This window comes from Gallinula chloropus (genome assembly GCF_964237585.1).
Source record: "Gallinula chloropus genome assembly, chromosome: 20".
Classification (NCBI taxonomy): domain Eukaryota; kingdom Metazoa; phylum Chordata; class Aves; order Gruiformes; family Rallidae; genus Gallinula; species Gallinula chloropus.
Genome location: NC_140105.1, coordinates 417,355 through 433,070, shown reverse-complemented (window position 1 = coordinate 433,070; position 15,716 = coordinate 417,355).

Here is a 15,716-nt window from a genome sequence, read left to right as displayed (position 1 = left end):
CATCATGAAGCTCAAACTCCCCATAAAGATCACTCACTGCTGGCCCCATTCAAAGGGGTTCCTGGGGCAGCAGAGACCTGCAGAAGAGGGGGGGGGACACCACGTGTGCTGTGGCCCAGCCTGCAGCCTTCCTTCTGGGCTGGTTCTCAGTTTCAGCTCAAAACCTGGCAGAGCTTGTGGTTTCAGGCAGCTCTGATATGAAACCAGATGCTCTCCCTCAGGCTCTCACTGCCAAGGAACAGCATCTCGAGCTCAGACTCGGCTTTCCAGCAGCACTTTGCTGCGCCACTTGCCTGCTGCCTGCCCTGACAAGGCACATCCCTGCCAGGAGACTGGTGCCCGTGGAGGGGGAAGGTGAGGATGGCTCTCCCAGCCATTTCACTAATGAAACACCTCTGCAGCTTGTGCTGCAGCGGATATTCCTCTGCCCACCAGGCCTGGATGAGCCCCAAAGCCCTTTGCTAAAGCTGGCGTGGAAGTGGAGCGGCTTCCTGGACACTAACGACCCTTTGGAGACTTCCTCACCAACGTCACGTTTCATTCTTCCTAAGGAAAGAAACGAGCTTTTCCGGAAGCATCAGCTTTTTACATTGAGCATCTCTTTCCATCCCCAGAGTCAGCTTTGGAAAAACAATCCAGGGAAAAATAAGTGCATTTGGAAAAGCTGCTGCCAGGTCAGCTCACACAAACAGCCCGGGCAGGGGTACCCACCTCCCCCTACTGACCACAGGCACAGTCTGGAGACCAGCCCATAGGGACCACCACAGTGTCCCTGCATCCAGAGACCTCAGTGGTGAGCCCAGCACTGTCTGTAGCCAAGGTCCTTTCTCCCCAGGCCATACAGTGGTGCCTCAGTGGCCGGCTCTGTGCAGGACACGGTGCTGTTCCCTTCCACAGCCTCTGCCAGCAGCTGCACTCGGGGAGCCACATCTGCCTGACAGCAGATGGGAGCTCACTGGGGCCCAGGGAGGGCACAGAACTGTTGCCCATGGGCTCTGGGGGGGGGGGGGGGGGTCCGAGCACGCCTGCCCCCAGCGTGCTGTGCACAGCACCTGCCACAGCTGCCAGCAGCTGGCCAGGCTTGTTGGGGTGCTCATGCCATTGCCCTGGGAACAGGGAACACACAGCACAACGACTGCTGGCAGGGTGCAGAGAGGGGCAGGTTAGCAGGGGCAGGGTGAGTTTATCACCTGGCACCAGGATGACAGGATCAATAATTAGATTTAAATAGGTGTTATGGGCAACAAGAGAAACCAACACTTCTGGGGCACCCCCCAGTCACACCAGGCTGAAGAATCACACAAGAGACTCACAAACAAAACCTGCCCCAGCCCTGATCACTCCCAGCAGCAGCTCCCTCGGAGAGCTCCTGCCCAAACCCTGATTGATGGACAGTGCTGTCTGCAAGGCATGTCACACCTCAGAATAGAACGACGTGACTCAGCCAGCACAGCGTCTGCCTTCAGCACAGCCACCAACACCAGCAGAGCTCACAACAGCACAAAGCAACCAGCAAAGCAGCTCTGAGAACCCCACATCAGGGCTGGGGATGTGGCCAGCGTTAGGAAGGCTGGATGCAACCCAAACGAGTCCTCTTGGGTCAGCTCTGTGCCAAACACTTGGAGAAGAGCTCTCATTCCTCGAGGAAAGTCAGAGCTGGATCTGCCAGACCCGCACTGAGACCGGGCACACGGGGAGTGCTGGGCAAGGGGGTGCTGGGGAGGGAGATGCTGCTGCCCACGTCCCAACAGCCAGCTGCAAGCCCACACAACAGAGACCCATGAAAAGCCACGGTGGCCCTGCCACAACAGCAGCCATGCCCACCCCACACACCAGAAGGCAGCAGGGAGGTGGCAACTCCTGTCACAGGGGCCATGGGCAGGTTTTCACCAAGGTCCCTGTCACTAGTGGAACAAAACCACGTCAAACAAGCAGGACTGCTCTGAGAGGGCGTCTGCAGGGCACCCAGAGGGAAACCCACCCCATGACCAACCTACCAAAGACGGACACACCTAAAAGTCTGTGTAATACACAGAGGTGATAAATGAATCCTTGGCGCCCGGAATAACCTGTTTCTGTGCTCAGGCTCAGTCAAAAGACAGAGAGAAATACTGCTGCCAAGTCTCACAGACACTCAAAGAGCTCCCATGGGAAGGCAGCAGCATCCCCGAGGGGTGAGCGGTGGTGGTGCGATGGCTCAGGCTGGGTGTCTCTGGTGCAGCCGGAGGATGCAGAAGCAAATACTCAGCAGGGTGGGGACTAAAACCCGCCTGCTGCACAGAGTTGGCTCATCGACGCTTTCATGAAGCTGGGGCCGAGCACTCCCCTTTTTGTTTCCTTTCTGGACGGGGCTGTTGCAGCCTCCTCGTTATCACCAGCACCATCGCTGGTTATTGCCCTGTCACCGCTGCCGCGCTCAGGGCCCCAGGGGACAGAGGAGGCCCTGGGCCAAGGGGAGGGGAAGCCAGGCAGCTGCATGGCTGCACAGACAGCAGCGCCCAGCATCACCCCAGACACCCCTGGGACGCAGCAGCGTGGAGCAGCCTGTCCCAGGGGATGGGTGCAGGGGCACTGCCTGGCCCTGAACCGGGGAGCCCCGGACACGCCGTCCGAGAGCGGGTGCTGGCCCGGAGCAGCTCTGGGCAGGTGACTCCCTTGCTCACAACTGGGAGTTGCTTCTCATGGAGCAAAATGAATTAGCATGAGCTGGTGCTGAACCAGCCCAGGTCAGGGGAGTCGTGCTCACCCCCTGGGCTGAGCAGCGAGCAGTGCCGGTGACTGCAGGGCCTGCATGGGGGGACGTGCAGCGAGCGGCCGGGGCCCTGAACCAGTGCAGCAGCACCACCAGAACTACCCACATCTTCACAGAGTCACAGCACTACTGGGTTGGAAAAGACCTTTAAGACCAACCATCCCTGTCCTGTGCTAAACCACATCCCTGAGCACCTCATCTCCCCTCTGTTAAACACACCCAGGAGGGTGACTCAGCCCCTCCCTGGCCAGCCAGTGCCACAGCCCCACAACTCTGCCAGGGAAGAACTTCTCCCTCACATCTGCTGTGACCCTGCTCTGAGACCATTGCCCCTTGTCCCATCTCCTGTCCCCTGGCTGGAGAGACCATTGCCCACCTCTCTGCACCCTCCTGGCAGGGCAGTGGAGGTGGGGAGAAGGTCTCCCCTCAGCCTCCTCTTCTCCAGGCTGAACACCCCCAGCCTCTTTAGACGCCCTTCGTAAGCTTTGCTGCTCTCCAGCCCCTTCCCCAGCCTGGTTGCCCTTCTCTGGACACGCTCCAGGACCTTGATGTCTTCTCCAGGGGAACAGGCAGTAAAGTCCCCACACCCTTCCCTGGGACAGACTCCAGGACAAACCCTGTGTTTCCCTCCAGGATCCCGCTCGCTGGTGGGGTGCAGCGGGGGAAGCTTGCACAAACATTCCCTTCCTACAGAGGAGCAGCACGTTCCTCTTGTCCCACACCATCAGCTGCCCCCTCCCCTAATTCACCCTGAGAAAGGAAACCAACCCAACCCCGTTCCAGGGCTTCCCAGGGTATTTCATCCGCAGGGACACAGCACGTGCTGCCAACCCCTATGGCACAAAGTGCTCCCCAGTCAAAGTGTGGGACTGGGGACCAGCAGAGCAGCGGGTCCCCCCAAAAGGAACAAAGAGAGAAGACAAGGCAGAGGATCCCCACACACGGACAGCCATGCACCCTCCAGGACTCTACCTGCTTCTTCAGCCCAGCGAGTCACACGTGTGCCCGAGGTGCCGTCCAGCGCAGGAGGATGGAGCGCGGCCCCCCAGGAGCCATGGCAGGGTCCACTCAGCCCAGCCAGGAGGTGGCTGGGTGCTGGGAGGGCTGCGGGGCACGGCCGGGCTCGGCAGCACACTTCAAAGTCTGCAAAGTGAAAAGGGAAGCGCTGGAGCTATTTCAAGACAACTTCCTCTTTCAGAGGCGAGTCCCTTAAGGAGAGAGCTGTCCCCGCAGGGGCACGCTCGCCCGGCACTCTGGACTCTCTGGACGTGCTCGGGAGGCTCGGCCATGCCCAGCCTCTAACACCCCCAGCCAGCCTCGCAGGGCAGGCAGCTCTGCCACGGGCCCGTGCTGGGACAGACGGGGTGAGCCCTGGCACGGCCTTGGCCACACTGCCGAGTCCCGGGCACAGGGGCAATCCCTGCAGAGCTGCCCCCCAGCCGAGGCTGCACACCCAGCGCCTCGAAGTGAACAGTGTTGCTACGAGAGACAAGGAGGAGTCTGCCCAAGGAGACACTTTTGCAGCTCCCGGTTCCAAGCCCAGTGCTCGGTGCCTCTGCCAGTGCCTCCCACCTGCAGCATCTCGTGCACATCTGCTTCTGCTCAGTGCCAGAGCTGCCCCGCCAGCCCAGAGCAGCCACAGCCTGTCTGCTGCCAGCACAGGGACACACCCTGGGAAAGGGATGTACACCCCCTTCTGGGACCCTGTCGTGGGTCTGTGTGGCTGGGTTCTGGGGGAGAAGGTGGGCTGTAAGGGCGGCTGCTGCCAAGTCTAGCTGTGCTCAGCAGAGCATCACGCTGGTGTCACCTGTGACACAGCATCAGGAGTGCAGCTCCTGGGATGAGCCCAAACGGGGACCCAGGTGAGGCAGCGCAGGGCTGCTGAGGTCCCTGACTCGCAGGTAGGGCTGAGACCCATTTGCACATTGGCATAAGTCCACATTGGCCCGTGGGAGGGATGCATGGACCCAACAGACCCAGCCCAAGTCAGGAGATGTGCATCCCCATGGGATGTGTAGGATGTGGGCACAGGGCAGGGGCACCACCGGTGCCATCCTCATGGCCAGGGCCCTGCTAGAGCAGCTCATCGCCCTGAGGGTTACGCAGAGCAGCGCTCGAGGCACTGAGCTTTTCTGGGGTAAGGGGGCTGGGGGGAGAAGGTACTTATAGAGGGAGCGTGGGAACTTCAGCTGATACTGTATCACTTCCCATCTTCTCATACATCAGAAAAAGCGTTAGGTATAGTTACATACCTGGGCCTCATTTAAAAATAACCTACTTCCTTCCTGATGGGGAGAGAAAGGCAGGAGGAGGCAGTTTAACGGGCTGTCAGGGTTACTTGCATTCGATTCCCACTCGTTGCGCCGGTGCCAAGTGTCTGTGCTGGCAGCAGCCCCTTCCCCATGGGGCTCCCTGTCCCGAGCAGGAAGGCACTGGGGAAACAGCAGCAGCACACACCACCAGATGTGAACATCCTCGTTTCCCCTGCCTTGTTTTCATTCACCTCCCTCCCATTCATGAAGGACACAGGCGTGTGCCCCAACACCAGCACGGAGCCACTGCGCAGCACAGGCACCAGCAGACCCCAGACCCGCTCTGTGGGCAGCGTGGCTGTGGCACATATGGGTGGGATCCTGCTGGCTAAAGCTCTGTCCCTGCTAGCATCAGAATTAGCTCTTCAGTATGCCTGGGCTAAGGTTTTGGTTGTGCATCTCAGGTCCCTCCGCGGGATGCGCAGTGCAGGGGAGCTCTGCCCACGGGCAGGAACCATGGCACAGATGCTGTTCCCAGAGGAAAGAGAGCTGGGAAGCCAATGCACTGACATGAGCTGGGGTATGAGCCCCACACGGCTGCAGAGGAGGGGAAGGAGGTGGCACCAGCCACACAGCATCTCTTTTTTGGAGGGTGATGCTTCACCAGGCTGGGATCTTCCACCTGATGTGGGATATTTTCACTCCTTGCCTCTCAGCTGGCCACTGCAGGTTCCAAACCTTCACCCCAGCCCCTGTTCTCACTAGAACTGGACTCTCTCCTGCTGCAGAGCTACACAAGCAAGGTGCCAGTGAACCTCCTTGGATAGCTCCCATGGCACACCCCTCACCACCATTGACTTTGGGACACAAACCCAAAACTCCCTTAGCTAAAGGGTTCTTCTGGAGACCTTCCCCTCCTGCCTTTTCTACACACACCTCTCTAGACACAGCACATTTCAGCATCAGCTCTAGGGTCACACTCTCATGGCAACACGTGTACTGTGGAGGACAGGGTTGGTTCTCCCTGTTTTCAGCTCGAGCTGCCAGTCAGCAGCTGAGACCATTCCACACAGGGCAGGGAACTGTCAGCCCAGCCCGGGCAGCACCGTGCCCCTGCCAACCTGTGCTGGCAACAGCGAGAGGACGAGCTGGGCACAACCCTGCTGGAACAAAGGCTTCAGTCAGGCAGCCAGAAATAACAGAAAAGAACTAAAGTAGAGAAAGAACCTGTTGTGCAGCAAGCCCATGGGGCTGGGGCCAGCCAGCTCCTTGTCCCTGCGAACGCCAACATCTCTGTTTTACAGGTATCCCAGCAGCACCACTGAGCTTTGAACCAGTCTGAATCTCCCTGGCACAGAAAAAGTCCAACTCCCAAAATAAACAGAGAGAACTCACCTGACCCACTCATCCAGGAGGGGCTTTCCAGCCTGGAGAGGAACTTGCTGCCCAGAAAAGGGTTTTTCCTCCATGGGAGTGTCACGCAGCCCTCCCTCCTCTGGAGTTACTCCAACCACCCGCGCCTGAGCTTGTGCCAGCAGCAGCTCTCTGCCGGAGAGCACGTTGCACAACCAGTGTGCCCTGACACGCCGAGCGCCGGGACACGGCCAGCGCCGGGACACGCCGACAGCAGCCAGGGCCGGGACACGCCGACAGCAGCCAGGGCTGGGACACGCCGACAGCAGCCAGGGCTGGGACACGCCGACAGCAGCCAGCGCCGGGACACGCCGACAGCAGCCAGGGCTGGCTCCCCCCAGCCGTCACACTCCGGCACCCCACAGCTGCACACGGGTGTCCCAGCACCTCGCAGCCCTGCGCCCGACACCGGCGCCGGGGGCTGGAGCAAGGTGCCAGCAAGGGGGGATGGAGGGGATGGAGCTGCTCGGCAGCGCTGAAGTTCAGGTCACATTTTGGCTGCTGCTGCACACCCCACAAACCCCTGTCTGAGGGCAGCCTGGGCACGTCCTGCCCTGGTTTCTGCTCGTGGATGCTTTAGTTTTCCCAGCTTTACTCTTCCATCGTTACGTGGCCGCTGTAATAACACAGCTGGTGACTCAACTGACTCAACTGAGCTTCTGAGGGAATGAAGGTGTTTGTACAAAGAACGTGGTGCTGTTTGAGCACAGCTCCTCCTGAACCAGCATCCCCGTGGGAAACCTCCTGGCAGACGTCCAGATGCCCAGCACTGCAGTCAGTGGATGACTTCCTTAGGTTTGTAAAGGGATGGGTCACAAACCACGCAGTGTTCTGATGCCACAACTCAGCCCAGTTCTACTCCCAGTGCCCCAGCCCTGCTCAGCAGGGCCAGGCAGAGCCACCTCATCTCAGCACCTTCCCCCTGCTGCTCCCATTCCTCAGGAGAGCACCCTCAGCACTACAGGGCTTCAGGCTCTCTCAGTACAACCTAGCCAGGGCCAAACTCAAAAGCTATGATAGGAAGAGTCCCAGCTGAGGTCCCTTCCAGCCAAACACATCCTGATTCAATGCTGTGACTCTAAGTCTCCCCCTCACACCTCCCAGGATCTCTTTCCCAGAATTTACACCTCTGCCAGCGATACCAAGGTGACAGTCTTGGAACGAGATCAAATCCTGGAGCTTATCACACAGGAGGAAACAGCTCTTTTTAACCACAGTCACTCTGCTCCACTTCACTTGTTCTGATAAGCTGAGTGGAGGAGCTGTCTCTACAGTTGTTCTGCAGGATGGGTAAGCAGGGCTTTTGAAATGCTGCATCCAGCCCAGAACAGGGAAGGCTGCCCCTAAATCCCAAGGCTTCCTTTTTTGGGGAGCCTCCCCACCCTCAGGCAGAGGGATGCGTCCTCCCATCTTAGTGTCACCCTCAAGAACGATACTGTCCTCTTGGGTGAGCCATGGGGAGATCTACTGGTGTCACCCAGGGATTGCTGATGGTATGAGACATACAGAAAGTTGCTGCCTGAAGAGGAAAAGCATTTGCTGATACCAACAGCTCCCCCTTACCTGCCTGGCTGTAAAGACTTTCCTGGAGTCCCTTTGTTGGTCTTGACTCACCCCGTCTGTCTTTGCCTCACAGGTCAGCTCCAAGTTAAACAGGGACATCAGAACTGGGTAGAATCATAGAATCTTGGTTGGAAAGGACCCTTTAGATCATCAAGTCCCACCATCACCCTCACCTGCCACCCACCACTAAACCACGTCCCTCAGCACCGCATCCAACCATCTTTTCAATCCCTCCAGGGATGGAGACTCCACCACCTCCCTGGACAGCCCATTCCAATGCCTCACAAACTCCCCTGGGAAGAAGCTTTTCCTTCAGGTTTGTTTTAAACACATCAGCAAAGTGCCAAACTGCTTCCTTGATTTACCATTTCATTTTTCTCTTCCCATTTCCTCACTCTTGGGGATACTTTTTTCCCCTGAAGCTCAGCACCTTAGGGATTTGACTTCATTGGGCTTCTTAAAGCCAAGGATGGAGAGCTGGGAAAACGCAACAGACATGATAAAACTATAAAAGATAAATTAAAAAGTCATGATAAATGAAGCTTAAAAATTCCCCCAAGAAAAAGCAGGAATTGGGAGGATGCTTGGCTGAAGCATCTCTTTCGAGCACCCTGTAACATGCCCATCGTGCCTTTACTCATAAGTTATTTTCCCAGTTTTCAGTCCACTCCATCTGCTGGCAGCCAGAATTCCCCTTCCCCTCGAAGGTGGGGGGCCCCCAGCAGAAGCAGCAGCTCCTCAGGCATCCCCGCTGGGCGAGGGAGCAGCCGGCACCCACACGTGGGCTGTTGGCGCAGTGGGTGCCGGCATCGGTGCCCCCAGCGCCATGGGGCCACGGCAGCCCCCACCCACATCCTGCCCTGCCCGGGTGGGGTGCAGCATGTGCTGGAGCAGAACCTTCTCAGGCAGGGGTTTCCCTTGCCTGCTGGAGGCCGTGGTTGCTGGCAGAGCTGGGGGCTGCTTAGAGTTTGGGGGGTTTTCCTGTTTTTCGTGTATTTCCTGGCCCGGCTGCAGGCACCAGGGGCTCCCCAGGCACCAGGGGCTCCCCAGGCACCAGGGGCTCCCCAGGCTCTGCAGTCACCACCAGCCCAGCCAGCTCACACAGACCCCCGTCCCGCCCCGTGCAGACACACCACTCATAGCACGAGAGCTCAGAGAATGCCCCTCACTGCCTTACACTGTGTGTAAACAGGTTGTAGTAGAAAGTGAAACACCGAGGTCTCACACCCTCCTTTTGGCCAGGTTTTACCACCACTGATCAGCAGCCGTTAGCGACACCCACTCTGCCCGTCAGCCAGGAGAAGTTACTGACTGTGTCCCCCCCCCCTCCACCCCGGGCCCCCAGGCTCTACCTACACACTCACGAGGTCACTGCGAGCCAAACCCTGGGAGAGAGGGATGGGGGGAAACATGGGCTCAGCCTGTTCCTCCATCCAGCCTTGGGCATGCTTCGTCCCAAGGGGGAAGGAGCCCAACCCAACCGTGGCCAAGCTGGGGCTGGAAGGGGTCAAGGGGACCTGTGTCCCAGCCACAACAAGGGACTCTAGTCCCCAGCACACAGCCTGCCACGCTACTCACTCACTGTCACAGAGGTGTTTTGTCCTGAGCACCCCAGGGACAGAGCACAGCATGAGAAGGCAGCTGGAGCACCCCAGCTTGGGTCCACAAGAACCTTCACAGGCGTCAGGCAAGTTGCTCCTCACTGGTGGCTCCCAGGATCCCAAAGAGCAAAGGCAGGTTAGAAGGCAGACACCCCCCTCTGTGCTCACACCCAGGCTGCAGGCACCATTTCTCCTCACCAAAGCCTTTCCTTGGCCAGTTTCTGAGGATGGATGCCTCTTCTCCTATTCCTTCAGCAAACAAGCAGAGAAAGCAGCATCAACACCAGCAACCCCCAGGTTTTTGAGGCTTCAGCCCTCTGACCCCATGTGGGCTGTGTTTTACCCACAGGCACAATTAGCTTAACAGCCATCGTTACACACAGGCTCCAGTCATGTGTGAAGGGGCAGATGGCTCCTGGGGACGGAAAGAGGTTCAAACTCAAGATAGCACCTATTTCCTTTCTCGATGGCTGTGGAGTTAAAGAGAGGAGGAATCTCAGCTATCTCTCCATCTCACCCTGCCCAGATTGTTCGTGCCAGCCCCAGCGTGTCACATCTCAGAGGAACCACGAGCCTCTTGGTTACCCAGGGAGATGATGGTCTGGAGCACGCAGAGATATGTGGTGGTGCCTGCACTCCAAGCACCACTGAAACTATCCGTAAAACAGCGCAAAATCTCATCAGTGGTGTTAGGATCACAATCCAACTGAGTCCCTGGACAGGAGGACCCTCAGCGGGCTGACCCACCCTGGGAGGTGTGGCAGAGCCTGCCAGCAGCAAAGGTCTCCCTGGAGACCACAGTGGGGAGGACTCGAGGTCCCGGGTGTCCTGACAGATCCATCCACAGATTTCAGACTACAAGGGCACCATCTCAGCCATAGGCATCTCCTAGGGAGCCCCCCGACACACCCAGCAGCTTAGTCCTGGTGAAACAGGGAGTGCTCACCTGGCTGAGCCACCCTGCCCGAGCCCTCTCTGCGGATGAGCCTCCAGCTGGATACACTGCATTACCCTGGCCCGGGCTGTGCAGGAAGGTTTATGCTGTCCAGCCTAAGCCAAGGTTACCCTGGCGTGAGGTTAAGCACCACACCACCACCACAACACACTTCTCGTGCTTGCCTTGATTCGGGCTCCAGGTTTGGGGTGTTTCCTCTGGTTCCAACCCTGTAGCTTCTGCGTTTCTTCCTGTGAGTGATGCAGGGGAGGTGCCTACAGAGGGGAGAGGGAATTGCAAGGGCACAGAAGAGGAAAGTGAGCTTGGGGTGGGCACAGAAAAGCCCACCCAGTGCCTCACACACTCAGCTGCCTGTGCCAACTGAACCTAGTAGTAATTATGCAACTTTGCATCATCAGCACACTGTTAATTCTTCTCCAGTGAATTTTCCCTTCTAGGAAAGCTCCACTTCCCATGCAGGCACAGGTAATATCATTAACTTTTAATTGATCATTAATTAGCACAAGTAAGATAAGGATAGTGGAGCAGCAGCTGTAGCCAAGGGAGATGACAGCCACCTGCTGCAGCCCAGAACTGTTTCCCTTCTCCAGCTTTGCCCTCGTTAGTCCTGAGCAAAGGTTGGATGCATTTCCAGCCCTGGGTACCAGCCACAGCCCTTAAGAAAGGCAGAATTCACAGAAATGCCTAACCTTTTCTACTGTGCAGCTGCCTGTAAGAGCAGCTAAATGATGCTACATGGGAAGCAGCCCGATCTGCCAGCTCAGGAGGGAACTGGGGCAGGGAGTTTGGTCATGGAAGTTCTCTGGATTATCTTCTGCTTCTCCCTTTTCTTCTGAACTTGCTGCATGGCTAGTGGGGCTCTTGGTAACGCCCTCTGGGTCAGGCAGTTCCTGTCCCTAGTAGAGGGGTGGATTTGGCCATAGTGGCCCATCACCGACACGGAGGCAGGAGCCCAGCTCCCGGCTCGCTGCCAGTGGGACCTGAGCCATCCCCGGGTGCAGCTGCTGCAGGTAACTTGAGATGTGCTGATGGGAGCAGATGGAAAGGAGGGGATGGTGCCTGTGGGGCTGTGACCTCTAACCGAGGAGTTAACCCCAATCTGGTAAGGGTATGCAGGGGCTGGGAGCACACCACGTCTCCATGTCCCATATGGAGACCATCTCCAACTGCCACTGCACCTCTAACACGTGCCAGAACCCCAAGGCACTTTCTTTTCGTAGATCCCATCTCCTCCAGGAAGCCAATGCAAGCTGGCATTCCCAGCCCCAAGCACCCAGCACACCTTACCCCCCATCCTGACACCCCTCAGGACACAGACAGGCCACGGGCTGGCTGGGCTTTGATGCTGCCAGGGCTGCAGAAAGCTCTGTGGGGTTTATGTGACTGTATCTATAAGAGACAAAACCAGTTTCATTAAACCTCCCAGCCTTAACCTGGCCTCGCTTGTCTGACCAGCAGCTGTTGGCTGCATCTTCTGCACTTCCCAGAACACCCCCTCGGCCACGCAGCGCTGGGAGCACCAGCCTGAGCCCGGATCCTACACTTCTTGCCATGCACGTGTTCAGCACAACACTTGCTTTCCACTTTGGATTTAAGTGTGTGCATTCCTCCTTCCACTTCCCTTTTTCCAAAGGAAAGAATGGGGAAGGTGGCTGTGTGGTTCAGGGGTTGGGGCTTTTTGCTTGTTGAGAGCTGACAGCAGCAGAGCATCACTCCAGCTCGGGGAGGGAAGCATTTTCATTTTGAATTTTATCAGCCTCTTCTAAAGACCCCTTTCTTTTTATTAAGAAACACCTTTTGTGTCCTCTAATCAGAGCGTGAAAAAGCTGGTAGTTCATACATAACAAGGGCTGATGAGCAGGAGTTACTCTCTGGGGCTTTTTCACTGCCTGAAATGAGGTGACTTTCCCCGCACTGTGTGTCTGATTACGACACGTTGGCCCTGACACCTCGGCCCAGACCTCTTTCCTGGAAGAGAAGGCGACACTCAGGCAGTGAAGCAAGTGTCATTTCATGTCTCAGAGCGCTTTCAGTAACAGCAGCCACGTCTGCACCCCCAAAGGGGTGGAAGAAATACCCCAGTACCCGGCTGCTGGGCAAACCCGCGGACCCTGAGCAGACACCCCCCGTCCCAGGGCTCCGCTGTGCTCCCAGGCTGCACCCTGTGCACGGGGCTGCCGGCTGCTCAGCTCCTGGAGTAACTCACACTGCTCAGGGTAACTCACAGCGCTCTGCAGAGCCGCACAGGCTGAGGAGCCCCCTGGGAGGGATGGGTACACACAGATCTCTCTCCCTGTGCACACACAGGCTCTGCTGGCTTCTCTGCTCCTTAACCCAGCACAAAACCAGTTGGATTCACAGCACCAAACCCTCCTTTTTTCACTCAGGGGGCAGAGGCTGCTGCCATTAACCCCTGCAGATCTCCGTGCCGTTCCCTCTAGGACTGAGCTCGTGAAAACAAGGATGCTCTGAGCCTTCCCCTGCTCTCAGGTCAGCTGCTCTTCAGAGGCCCCAGGGCTCCCTGCCCTTCTCCAGGAGCATGGAGCCTCCTCCTCTGCCCAGCGTCTGCACAGGAATCACTCCACTCAAACGCTGTGTTTGTACTCGAAATAAATCAACATTTAATACTTTACCATCACCTTAAAAATTCTCAGAACAGTATTTTACAGATCAGCACAGACCTCACAGAGACTTGGCAAGGCTGTGTCTATGTACAAGGATGACCTGGAAGAACCTCAGCCTTCTTCCATCTCCAGAAGGATCAGAGGTCAAACCCTCGGCTGGGATACGAGTCCCTGGAGTCTGTGCTTGTTTTCCTCCAGGAGATGGAAAATGTCTCCTCCAGCATTCCTGTGGGGCCAGCTGAAGCCAGGGAGGTTTGTGTCATTAACAGGGATATATTTAGCCACGGATACTGAGCTCACACACCGATGTCTGACAGGATAAGGTGCTATTTTAAAGTACTGACCAAAAGCCCAGCTGTCAAATTTCAGCCCCAGGTGAGAAGATGCCCACAAACCTGTCTGGGAAATGAAAAGTCAGCAAGAAAACTTTTTCCAGGTCCATGGAAGGAGCCATTAAAATCCGTTTCTGATCCCCAGAGCCCACAGGACCAAAACCATTGATGTGCAGAAGGGCACAGCAGCGACCTCAGCTCCCTGGGAGGTGTGGCACAGCCCCCATGGCCCGGCAGCATCTGTGTCCCTGTCCAGTCTGTGCCAGGAGCAAAGGAACGAGGCTGCTCCACACATGTAGGAGTCGGGTGCTCCTGGAGTGGGCTTGTGGCCGGGGAAGGTGGGTCCTTGCCAGGAGCCCAAGCTGGTTTGTGTGAGCACCTGCTGATGTCCAAGTGACGCTTCACCCTGCGCGAGGGACTCTTCTTCAAGACACCACCACCCTTGGGATGGTTTATTCAAGTAAAAGGATGAAGCACAGAGGTCTCAGGAGGATGTTCACATCTTGGTTTTGCTCGTGTCTGGCCACTGGCAGAAGCTGCATCCAGAGCTGCTGAGGACACCAAGGAGCCATCTGGTACCTTCTCAACCTGAGATGTTCACCACTGGCACAGACCAAGCTGTCCCCGCACAGCAGAGGCAGCGGGGCTAGGATCAGAGCTGCCAGCACAGGAGGAACCCCCCACACACTCCCAGGAGGGCTGTGGAGGAATCCAGCAGACAAACCTTACCCACACTCCTCTGAGACCACCGAAGTGCCCAGGAACTCTGGCCCTTCTCCTGGCAGGTTCAGGCTCAGATGACACTGCTGCTGTGCCACCAGCCCCTGGGGACAGAGCCCAACCTCACCCTAACTAGTGCTAAGAGCTGCCAGGTCCTGTGTTCTGGAGGATTAAAGGACCCACACTGAACTGATCCCATTGTGAACGAGCCCTGCAGCCCCCCAGCAGTACGAGGGTCCCATCCAGAGGTCTCCAGGGAGTACATGTCCTCAGCACTAAGATCTCCCCAGCCTGCAGCAGGCAGCCTGCTCCTTTCCTGCTGTCATTAGTGCAAAAACTGCTGAGAAACAGCTCGAGGGCTGTGAAACCAGACAGGGCTGCTCCAGCCTCATCATTTTATCTCATGAGATGGGAATACCTCTGAACACCCCAGAATATTGCACCTTTCTGTACCTACAGCTTGCAGAGAGGAGGAGGAGGGCAGAAAGCCTCTTTGTAGGGGGGGGGGGGGGATCTCAAATCCTATTGTCACTTGCAAGTGTCACTAGTGTTTTTGGCGCTGGGTCCTTCTCTAGGGCAGCTGCCTCTTCAGTTGAGCTTCAGGCATTTCTAGTGGTTCCCCTCAGACCTCCCTCCCTCCTGTGAGCGGGGGAGGTTCCAGCTGCATTTCAAGCACCTATTGAGGATTCAGCCTCTGGGACGTCCCAGTGCACAGTGCTGGGGACAGGCTGTGAGAACATGAGCTGGACGGGGAGCACATCTCATGGGTGAGCTCTGAAATCCTGCAGGAACTGGAAGCTCATCTCCTGGAGGCCCTGAACTGACAGCAAGCACTATCTGCCTGACAAGCTGTCCATGCCCTGGTTTGGCCTATTGCACTCGACTGGCTGGAAGACAAGCAGCCTGCAGACCCTGTGCCGGGTCCTTCTGGGCCTCAGCTGGGTCGCTCTGCTCTGCACCGTTTCTCTGCAAGACGTCCAACGTCCATCCCTTGAAGGACACCTTGGGAAAGCCCGTCCCCATCCCCAAAGGGCTGCCCTCAACATCCTCAACCTGTCAGAGGTGAAATGCCGTGGGGACACTGGTGGGAGGGTCTGCAGCTCCACACACATTGAGAGCCACATCCCACCACTCGGCCGGCGACACTCATTTTCCAAAGTGTCTCCCCCCAAGCTTCCCTCCCCCAGTTCACACTGGCCTTGCAGCTGCTGTCACACACAGCCACAGCACCATTTGCTGCCAGAAAAACATCACCACCCAGGCCTCACCCTCCCAGAGTGAGTTGGCAGTCTGCTGAACCAGGTGGAGATCCCAAGGGAACCACTTTCCCCCCCACTGCTGAGGAACCCTGAGAGAAACCAGAGCACGATAGAAAACATTCCCAAGGATGGGCTAAGCCCAGACCAGGAGCAGCTCAGCCACCACGCTGACACTTTGGCCACAGGACGTCTTGGACATGAACAGCGAGGTGTCCAGCCCAAAGGAGGGCAGTCACCTTCCTTTT